This window comes from Tupaia chinensis, unplaced genomic scaffold (genome assembly GCF_000334495.1).
Source record: "Tupaia chinensis unplaced genomic scaffold, TupChi_1.0 Scaffold143921_1, whole genome shotgun sequence".
NCBI classification, from domain to species: Eukaryota; Metazoa; Chordata; class Mammalia; order Scandentia; family Tupaiidae; genus Tupaia; species Tupaia belangeri.
Window position 1 is genome coordinate 154,982 of NW_006203772.1, and position 11,478 is coordinate 166,459.

Genomic DNA, 11,478 nt, shown 5'->3' on the forward strand with positions numbered 1-11,478 from the left:
TCCCTTTGTGGGTCTCTCTCTCTCTCTCTCTCTTTCTCTTTCTATTTTTGTCTATCTCCCTATGCTGTGGAAGAAAGAAAGAAACTTTTTTTAGTGTTTTGGGCTGGCCCTGCGGCCTAGTGGTTAAGGGAGCTGGGTCCCACGTGGTCAATACTGGTTTAAACCCTAGCCCCAGTGGCTTGGTAAACATTCTGGGTATGTGCAAGTGTACCCCGAATCCCAGTGGGATGTAGAAATGGAAAAGAAGGGATTGCAGTGTGACCATACCCATGGGGGGCGTGCTTTCTCCCTCTCTGTCTCATACCGTTGAAAAGATATAAAAGCATCTCTAGGCTGACACGCCCCCAGTCTGTAACCCCCGCCTAACCTCCACATTTGTATTTTCCACCAAACACTGGACACCTCCCACTGGAATGTTTTCGCTGTAAGCAGCATGCACTCACCCACATGCAAACCCAAACCCCGACTGCCCACCTTCGCCAGCCAGCTCGGTCCATTGTCTCACTCAAGAAACGCTTCCTTATCTACCTGGTTTTGCCAATCAGAAGCCCAGAGTCGTGCTTGACTCTCCTCTTCCTTCACCTCCACATGCACCAGCAGGCCCTGTTCATTCGCTATCCCCAGAGGAGAGAGAGCATAGACGGTACATGCCCAAAACGCTCTGAAAGGAATCACTCCCGCCTCCTCCACCGTCCCCACCCTGTCATCTCTCAGCGGGCTCCTACCCGTCCCCAGACACCCAGAAGCCAGGAGGATCTTTTTAAAACATATGCTCCTGTCCCTGCCCTGCTTAAAACCCTGCATTGGCTTTCCCTCAGACTTGGCACAAAACCCAAACCTTTCAGAGTAGCCATGAATCCCTAGGGCTCTGTCCCTTCCACTCTCTCAGACTCCTGTATCCTATCCCTGGTTCACTCTGCTCCAGATCATTCTCTGCCCTCCCTCAAACCTCCTGCATTCTTTCTGTTTTCTAGATTGTTCATCCCTGGCCTGGAATGCTCTTCCAGATGCCTCCTTAAATTTCATCTTAACCCCACCGCCTCCGAGAAGCCTGCTCTGACTTGCCTCCACTCAATGACCTAACTGTTATTTAATCAATAGGGCTTTCACTGTCTGAAGTTATATATGTCTGCTCTCTACGTGTCCTCTGCCTTCCCATACTAGAGAGCAGGCTCCATGAAAGCAGGGACTTTGTCTCGTTCCGCGAGCAATCTCCGGGGCCTGAAACATAACAGGTGCTCAAAAATGCTTGTGGAAGGAAGTTAGCGAGGAAGGGGTGGATGTGAGCAGAGGCCCCTGCGCTGAATTCCGGTTGCATCTCTGCTCTCTATAATGAGTCTCTGAGATTAGCCCCATGCCCCTGGCCCTCCAAGAAGGCAGGGAAAGTCCCAGACCCGGCTCAGCCCTGTGACAATAATCATGGCTGACATTTATTGAGTGTGTTTCATGGGTGAGGCATTGTGCCAAGCGCTTGGAAGATTAGCCGTTTATTTCACACAAAGCCTCTGTGTTACTGAGAGGTTACAACTATTATATCCATTTTATAGACATGTACACTGAGGCCCAGCGTGGTAAAGGAATTTGCCTAAAGTCCCAGCTCCAAAAATGCGTAGTTCAGACTAGAACCTGGGCGTAAGCTCTCTCCCTGAGGCTGCCCAGGGAGGCGGACTGGTGCCCCCGCCTGTGACCTACCTCTTCGAGCCCATCCTCCACCAGCCTTCAGTCCAGGGTGTCTGGAGCTCTTGCCTGTGCAAAAGGAATACTAACCTTCTGTGCTGAAGTTGCTGACAGTCCAGAGGAGACATGTTCACGCCACGCAGAGCTGTAGCCAGAAGGCTGGAGCGCTCAGAGAGAGAACAGCTTCTTCCAGTCGAGTCAAGGGGGAATCCGAAGCAGGTGGCATGAGTTGGACTCGGAAGGCCTGGGGAGAGTTCAGCTGTCAGGGGCATCAGCAGAGGGCGGGTTAGGTGAAAGGCAATGCAGAAGCAAAGGGGTGTGTGTGTGTGTGTGTGTGTGTGCGTGTGTGTGTGTGTGGGTGTGGGTGCTGGAAATAGCAGGGTGTGTTGGAGTAATGGCAACAGAACCCCCGGGATGCTAGGACTCTCCCGGGGGGTCCCAGCAGATGGGAAACAGCAGGGCCTGAGGCCTCCTGCTGCAGCCAGACATTGAAGATGCACCATCAGGGTGCCAGAAAGCCGCTATCCACCCATCCATGCATTCACTCAGCGGAGACCTCAGTACAGCATGGTAGGGAGAGGATTTAGGGGAACAGGTATTCCTGGGAGTAGGAGGGAAGGAGAGATAGCATAGACGGTACATGCCACGAGAACATGACAGCAGGTAGTGACTATGGTTTGGGGAAGGGCTGCTCCAGATGGGGTAGTCAGGGAAGGCCTCCCGAGGAGGTGATGTTTATCCGAGGGTCTGAATGGCAAGTAAAAGCCAACCAAGCACAGCTTTGGGTGAAGAGCCATCCAGGCAGAACACTCAGCGAGTGCAAAGGCCCAAGAACAGGGGTGAACCTGGGAAGCTGAAGGACTAAACAAGGCCAGTGGAGCTTCAGAAGCCTGAGAGAGAAGATTGCTCAAGTCAAATTTAAAGAGGAGGGGAGAGGTCAGCTAGTGTCAGCGCCACACACCGCGCAAGAGGGGCGAGTAATCTGCTCAGGGGTCTAGCAGCTAGTAAGTTAGAGTCAAAATTGCAAATGCTGGGACCAGCAGTTAGCGTAATAGCTATGTCGCTGGACTCCCATGTAGTCGACCGCAGTTCAAGTTTCAGACCCGGTGGCTTAAACTCACGCCGGGTGCGTGTGCGTGCGTGCCCAAGATCCCAAGAGAAGAATGGAGGAGAAGGGATTGTGGCATGGCCATCCCTCCTGGAGGGTGATTTCTCGCTTTCTATCTCTCTGTCTCTCTCTGTCTTTCTGGCGAGCACACGCGCCCTATAGCAAAAATCTCTCCAAAAAAATCGCTAATGCCTTCCAGCACCCAAAGGGACCATCTATAAAAACATTCTCCCAGTGACGCAGTGCCGGTCAGGACAGAGCTGAAATCAATGTTGTACTTAGAGTGAAAACAGGAGGCAGAACTTCTTATTCTGAATCACCTGCTCTCCCAAAATATAAGTACAACGTGTGTGTGTGTGTGTGTGTGTGTGTTGTGCACTTTAAAATCTATGTCATAAAAATACCCTTAATGAGGGGCCAGCAGGTGGTGTGGTGGTTAAGGCAGCTGGATTCCCATGTGGCTGACTATGGTTTGAGTCCCAGACCTGGAAGTTTGCTTTGTCACTTTCCTTCTCTTTCTCTCTCTCTCTGGTCAGCTTCAAAATAATAAAATTAAAATAATGACAATGAATAAAATTAAATTAAGTGATTATTAAAAAAAAAAAACTTAATGTAAACTGTTTCTAAACCCCTGAGCCCTAAAGGCACAGAAGGGCTCAGATTTACTGTGGCATGAAGACTGTAAGGAATTTGGAACTCCTCCAGGGCTCATCGCTTCCTTTCGAAATTTCCCGGCTCTTGGTTGAGAAAGCAGAGTCCAGGAAACAAAACGAGGGTTTTAGAGCCAGAGAGATGCAGGTTCAAGCCTTTCTGAAGCATGTTCAGCTGTGGGATTTGACCACGACCCCTCCCCTCTCTAAGGGGCTGTGGGAAGAGGAACTGAGGGAACACAGGCGGAGTGCTAGTAACACTGCTCCCTTGGCCCTCTGCCTCTTGTCTGAATCCCTGGGCCCTTGGAAAACACAAACCAGCCTCCAGCACTGTGCTGTACAGAGGCCTCCTTTTTTCTCCACAGTTCTGTTCAAATAGGCTGTTGTCCTCACACAGGCCTCAGCTGTTCCATCGAGGAGGTGAGAAGGCCTGTCTGGTCACCGCCCACCACCGCTCAGCGTGCCAAGCTGTGGTCCCTAAGCACAGCCAGGAGCCCCTCCTGGGGGCTGTATGGTGATAGGTCTTCTAGCCTCCGGGGTGACTGGGAGTAGGATTAGAAGGCGCCGGCCTCCAAGGCCGGGCAATAGAGAGAGGGCTCCCCAGCGTGTTCTTTGCCCCTAGATTACTAAATAGTGTCCCTGCTTATCAGCACTTCCTCGGTGGAGACCAGGAACGGGCAAGGCGGGCAGGACCTGCAGCAGTCATGTTTCCTGGCGAGAACCCAGCAGCGAGACCCAGGGCTGTGGCCAGCGTCGTATCAGCAGGAGAGTGAGGACATGTTCGTCCATCTCCCGGCTCACACTTTGCCCCTCAGAGGACACAGGCGGGCCTGGGCCCGGCCTAACCCGTCATTTCGGGGTTCCCCCCACGCTTATTTGCTTCGACACGCAGAAATCCATCACCTCTCTTTGGCCTCTTGGAGCAGAAGAGGAAGCGACAAAGTCGCCGGCATTAAGGTGTGGGAATAAATGAAAGTCAAGCAGAGACCAGGAAGAGAGTCAGCCATGGTCCCCTGCGTTTGGCAGAGCCTCAAAGGCAGGATAAAGATGGGAGGGCTTTCGCGTGGGCACAGGGAAGGCTCGATGTGCCCTGAGTGGAGGCCGCTGGCCTGGGGAGGCTGTAGGCAGGTTCACTGGAAGCAGGACACACTCTGAGAAGGGCCTGGGAGTGGATTTGGCTTTCTGGAGTTGGTCCTGAGTTAGAAGTGGGAGTAAGAGTGGGAGCAAAAATGCGGGAAGCCAGCAGTCACTGAGCAAATCCTGACCCGAGCCTGGCTGCGGACCTCGTGGTTTGGCTTCTGGCTGGTCATTGCAGACGTTGCGGGAAATCTTCATGGGCTAGCAATTGGTATCTGCCTGAAAGAATGTCATCCTCCTCCCAGCATTTCTTTTTTTAATTTTTTAAAAAGAATTACTTTATTTAACTTTATTCATTTAAATTTGACCAGAGAAGAACAGAGTGAGAGAGAAAGGGAGAAAGCGAGCCACCAGGTCCGGGACTCAAACTGCAGTCGGCCATGTGGAAGCCCACCGCCCTTAAACACCATGCCGCCTGCAGCCCCCCCACCCAGCATTTCTTTCATATGTTAATAATTATTGAGTCGTTGGAAAAGTAGCATTTTTGAGAAAATGATGCATTTTTGCATTGAAACAAAAATGTGTCACGACTTTTCTGACAACCCAATATATTTCAATTTAAATTATTTTCTTTATAGTCTTAAGTATTTTATTTAATGCATTAAAAACAGTATCCTACAGAATTGGAAGTAGTCATCAGGCAGCCTTCAGGGCCCTCCCCCTTACACCTGTCTTCTGGATCAAGTTCTAGATCCCTCTCAGGACAGACAAGGCTCTTTCCAAGTACACCGCCCTCTAAGAATGCATCCTTTTTTATTTTTTTTAACTTATTTATTTCTTCCATGAGCAAGAGAGACAGGGAAGCAGAAAAACAGCCCCCTCAGCACAGTCTTAATGCTGTACTACAACCTGAGCATCAGCCAAGCCTGGGCCAGGGGCATGCACATGCCTGCTGTACTCAGGGAGGGCTCCAGGAGCGAACGCAGAACCTTTCCATATGGGTCGGCCTTGCAAACATGGCATTTTACTACTCACCAGCAGGCCCCCCAAAATGCAACTTGATTTTTTCAAGAGTTATTTATTTATTGGAGCCCTCAGGTGGCACGGTGGTTAAGGTACTGGACTACCACATGGCCAACCACAGTTTGAATCTCGGACCTTGCAACTTGCTCTCTCACTTTCTCTCTCTCTCTCTCTCTCCTTCTCTCATCAAATTAAAATAATAATAATGATAAGACAAATAAAAATAAATATTTAAAATTAATTACTTAATTTATTAAAATAATTATTTATTTATTATTACTATTTTTGACCCTTGCAACTTGATTTTTTTATGCCTCATTCTGTTCCCTCTGCACTGACCCCCTCACCCTGACCCCTTTCACCCACCAATGGAACTCCTACTCATTCCTCGCCACCCACTCATCATCCCCTCTCTGGAAGCTTTCCTCAGCTCCAGCGGGAGGAGGCTCAGGGAAGGGGCCCCTTCTCTTTTAGTCTCTCCTTTGCAGTGGTGCTTAGTAGGCATCCACCTAGTATTCCAGAGAGGTCAGCAACCCTACTTGCTAGGGGCAGAGGGGAGAGGGTAGGGGCCCACCGTGTGCCAGTCCAACCCCATCCCTGGGTTAACCTTCAGTCACCAGGACGAATATGCTCTGGCACCCCTAAGACTGTGAGCATGTGTCCTGCCATCTGACAGCCACAGGATGCACCATGACGGTAATGGGCGAAGGTGTGACACCTACAGCTCCCTCCCTGGCCCACGCCTGCCACGTGCCCAGGGTCCAGAGTCTGCCCTGATTCCCCGGAACCTTCACGTCCACGTGTGCCTCACTCATCCACACTGGTTCCCCAGCAGCCCCGGAGCACATTTCTCCCCCAGTGGCGGCTGTGCCATCTGCTCACGGGCTCAGTGCTTTACTGCTCACCCCTACCCAGTCATATCCGTTGGCCTTCTTCATCTTCACAGCCCAGCGAGGTGGCGCTTCTCTTCCGCCCGTGTGTAGATAAGGAAATGCATACACAGCTGGCAATGCTCAGTGTTTCTTACAAAAAACACAGACACAAAACTGAGAGAGGTTAAGTAACTTGCCCAAGAACACACAGCAATAAGGCTGGGCCTGGGCACTCAGGCTTTCTGAGCCCTGGACATTTGCTTTGCTATTACAAAGCAAAACAAAACAAAACACCTGCCAGTCTTAGGGTCTGGAAGCCCCTCTGAGGATTTTTCTCTTCTGTTCATTGCTGACTTCACAGGGCAGCCCGCCCACCCATGGCCCTAGGGACCAGTCCACACAGGCACTCAGAGAGCCAGAGGTGGGCCTGACTGGTTTCTGTATCCCTACGGCTTAACTTTCATTCACTCAGGGTGCCGACTCAACTCATGTGGGAGCCAGGCACCCTGCTGGGTGAGCAGAAGCAGATTTGGACCCTGCTCTCTGGAGAGTACAGGCTGACGACAGAAGACTGACATTCATCAGTTAGTTCATAAAACTAAATGTGGAACTACAGCCCGTGAAGGGGCCTATGCAGAAGAGGGACAGGGACTCAGAGTGTGAAGGATGGGGACTCTCCCTCAGCCTAGAAGCCAGGAAGGCTTCCCTGAAAATAAATATTTAAATTGGGATCTCGGGAATGAATAGACAGGTGGTAGCACAGTGGTAACTCAACTGGGCTCCCAGAGCAAAGGTCTGGGTTCACATCCCAAGGCCTCCCTGAGCAGGCCATATGTGTGTGTGTGTGTGTGTGTGTGTGTGTGTGTGCCCATGATTCAGGGTGGCTGAGTCTGGATTGCAGTGTGAAGACCCTGTTTGGGGAGTCTTTCTCTCACACACACTCATGTTAAGTAAGTAAATAAACTTTTAAAAATAAAAATAAAGGGACCAGCAGTTGGCATAATGGCTATGTCTCTAGACTCCCATGTAGTAGACCATGGTTCGAGTCCCAGACCCGGTGGCTTAAACTCATGCCAGGCGAGTGTGTGTGCGTGCCCAAAATCCCGAGAGGAGAATGGAGGAGAAGGGATTGCAGCGTGGCCATCCCCCCTGGGGGGTGATTTCTTGCTTTCTGTCTCTCTGTCTCTCTCTGTCTTTCTGATGAGCACATGCGTGCCCACACTACTGGGGAGTGTTTCTCTCTGTCTCTCTCTCTCTTTCTCTCTCTCTCTCTGTTAAACACATTCATCATCTGATGACTAAAAGAAGGGAAAAAAAAGAAAGAAAGAAAGAGAATGAGCAGACAGCAACTAGGCAGGGTAAGGAGGGAAGATAGAGTATCTGGGGAACCTGGAGACGGCTGGTGCGGCTGGAGCTGAGAGCAAGGAGCAGCCCATGTGAAGGCAAGAGGCGCAAGCCACATCCACACCGGGATCCCTACAGGCAACAGGAAGCCCTCGAAGGGGTCTGGACTGCTTTGAGCTGAGAGTACATGTGGCTGGGTTGCACATTAAACAGATTTGTACCTTCAGATCCCTCTGGCTGAAGCCAGGAGAAGGGATTTCAGTGGCAAAAAAGGAAACTGAGTGATGTATGGTGACTATAGAGGTTTTTGCACACTCTCAGTGACAAATACTGGGGCTTGATCCAGACTAGTGGCCCAGAGCTGGAGAGGAGTGAGTGGAAGCACTTGAGAGGTTGACCAGCAGGACTGAAGGCCTGGCCCAGAGAGGAAGTTTGTAGAATGAGTGGCTGGTGAATGGCAGGAGCCCAGTGCCTGCCCTCCAGGGCCTTCCAAAAGCAGGACTGCCTGGGGTGAAGGAGACTTCCTGTGGGGTGGGGGTTTCACGGGTCATGAGGTGGGGTAGGACATAAGACCCACCCCAGTGCCAGTGAAAGAGTGAGGCTGGAGACACAGAGAAAGAGACTTGGCCCCATCCTCCGGAGCTCATAGGCACTCAGAGATAAATCAGCTCTACAACCGAGGAGCAGAGCCAGGGAACAACTGCTTTCCTACCTGGGGGAGGCGGAGGCAGTGACAGGCAGGAAGAAGAGCATGGCCCCTAGGAGAAAACGCTTCCCTACTGGCTCCTGAGCTCTGGAGGGCCTGTGAGGGATGGCGGTGCAGGCTATGCCTTGCACACCTTCATATGTGAATGGCATCTCCAGACTTGTAAGGAACAGCACCTTGGTGAGCTGCCCATTGAGGTTGGCTGGCCCAAGTTCCATGGTTCTGGGCTACAAGGCAGCAATTACTAGGCTGGCCTGAGAGGACAGGTCTACCTCCAAGCCCCTACTTCTAAAGCTGGGACCCTGACCTGGCAATCAAACACATTATGGGGCTGCAGAGAACGGATCCCAAGCACTATGCCCTCAGGGAGTGCCCCAGGGGCTGGCATTTGACCCAAGGGATCTCTCAGAATACAGACTGCTTCCCAGCCTCAAATCCAGACCCTCTAAAAGTCAACGAATCCAGCAAGGCAATGCTGGGCCTCTCTGAGCATTGATTTCTTCCCTTCTCAGAATATGCCTTTGAAATTCACAAAATCAAATGCATAGAATGACAAAGGAAACCCAGGACAGATGTTCCTAAGCTTACAATGGGGTTATGTCCCCATCAACGCCTAATAAGTTGAAAACACGTTTAATACATCTAACCTACCATAGCTTAGCGTGGCCCACCTTAAACATGCTCAGAACACTTACAGTTGGGCAACATCATCTCACACAAAGTCTACTTTATAATAAAGTGCTGAATACTTCACAGAATAACTGAATGCTGAAAAAAAAAAAGACAATAAAAAAGTAAAACAGAAAAACGGTTTACAAAAACAGTGAAGAAACAGACTGCGATCTTTTTAGCCCAAAATACTGTCAGTTTAAGACAAATAGCAGCCCACACTATTATTTATTTATTTATTTATAGGTTTTTTTGTTTTGTTTTGTTTTAGTTTTTGTTATAGGGCACATGGACAGAAACAAAGAGAGAGAAATAAAGAGGGAAAGTGAGAAATCACAGCCTGGGGAGACGGCCACGTCGCAATCCCTTCTCCTCCATTCTCCTCTTGGGCTTTTGGGCACACACACCAGGTATATTTTCCAAGCTACCAGGTCCTGGACTTGAACTGCACACTCAGCCAAGTGGGATCCAGCTGCCTTAACCACCACACCAGCTGGCTGGCCCAGGTCATACTATCTTAAAGTTGAAAAAACAATCACAATTTAAACCATCCTAAATAAGGACCACCTATATTGAAATACAGTTATTGAAACAGGAAAAAATAGATCGCAGTTCATGAATACATGCGCATGGGCGCATCGAATAAGATCTAGCATTGGTACACTCGCTACCACAGTTTCAAAATAATAATAGATGTAAACAGCAGACCAAGATATATTCTGAGATAACTGACAACTCATCTGGGCAGGGATCCAGTATCTGACAGCCACAGCCAAGTGCCCGCGACCAAGTGGCCAGGAACACTGTTAGCAAGACTGTGCTTTTGTGGCTTGCGTGCCCGCCCTTAGCGAGGGGGTCTGCACAGGTGAAATAGCTTTCCAGCCAACTGCGCAGGCCCTCGGAACATTCCGTGCCCTAGCCTGGTTAGGCCGACCGCGATCCAGGAAGAACAAGTCAGCAAGTTATGCTACAGCTTGACAGACTGCCAGGAGGTGGGACGGGACGCAGGGCTAGAGCCACCGGGTCGGGGAAGGCTTCTGAACGGAACTTTGAGACAAGTGCTGGATTTTGATCCTGAGAAATGTGTGGAGAGGGGCCCTGCGTAGTCATAAAGGGTCGTGGCGGGGACATGTTCAATGCACAGGCCTAAGGGAGACAGTTTTGTTGATTTTGGGTTTTGTTTTGTTGTTTTTTCTTTTCTTTCCTTTTTTTTTGCCAAAGAGTAGATGTGCTCACGGGTGGGGGTGGGGGAAGCACCCTCAGATGGGGAGCGGTCAGGCTGCCGTCTCTCCTACAGAGGCAGGTTAAACGATTAACAGCTCCCCTTGAAGTACGGAAGTGGTGTCTCGGAAATGAAGCCACATGACGGAGCCAGGCAACAGGAAGTGGCATGCCCTGAGGAAGATGGCTCTGTTGGATTCGGAGCCCCAGCTGATCCCCACTGGTCACAGGGACACCGTCGCATGGGAGAGACTGAGCTCAGGGTAGGAGAGAAAAGCTAAAGCCCGAGGATCAATGGCCTGGCTTTTCCGCTTACTGTGTGTGTGACTTCGAAACACTTAAGTTACATGCCCCTGTCTTTTTCCATCTATGAATGGGAGCAGTAGTATTACCTCCCGGAGCAGCTAAACGCAATTTAAAAATGCACTTTAGGGGGGCCAGACAACGGTGTAGAGGGAAACCTGAGGCTCTGCAGGGCTGACCTACATGAGGAGGTTTGTAGGAGACCTCCTGAGTACACCAGGCACTCGTGACCATAATCGGAGCTGGGTAAGCCTTGCGGTGGGTCATGATGTCAAGACCCTGCTGAGGACTCTGTCTTTCTACTTCCCTCTCCGCCTCTCTCTGTCTCTCTCACTCAGGGAGGAGCTAAATAAATAAATAGGGCTGGCCCAGTGGTCTGGTGGCTAAAGGACAGAATCCCACATGGCCGACCCCACGTTTTCCATGCAGGACCCGGCGGCTTGCAAAGCATGCTGCACAGGTGCATCTGTGTGCCCTAAATCCTGATGGAGGAAAAGGGATTTAAAGCACGACCATGCCCCGTTGGGGGAGTACTTTCCCCCTTCCCTCTCTGTGTCTCTCCACCTCACTCTGGCAAGGGCATGCACCCTCTGACAATTGAAAATAAATAAGTAAATAAATAAATAAAAATTAATAATTAAAACTTAAAAAAAATAAAGAAAAAAAACGTTCAAAACACAGGCCTGGCACAAAGGAGTCCTCATGACAGTTTTGTAGAGTTTTCTTCTTGAATCAGCAGAACAGCTATCTGCCCAGCCCCCCTCATTGCATTCAGCTGAGGGGTCGCCAGGGTCCAGAGGGGCTGGCCTGGCCTTAGGCCCAGGGGCG

The 11,478-nt window shown here is 50.5% G+C and overlaps 1 protein-coding gene across 1 annotated transcript in view; it reads left to right on the forward strand.

Annotated features, from left to right (window-relative positions):
* SLC13A2 (solute carrier family 13 member 2) overlaps nucleotides 1-11,478 on the forward strand; it is a 27,135-nt gene that overhangs the window by 2,333 nt on the left and 13,324 nt on the right. The gene's annotated exons all lie outside the window — the stretch shown is intronic.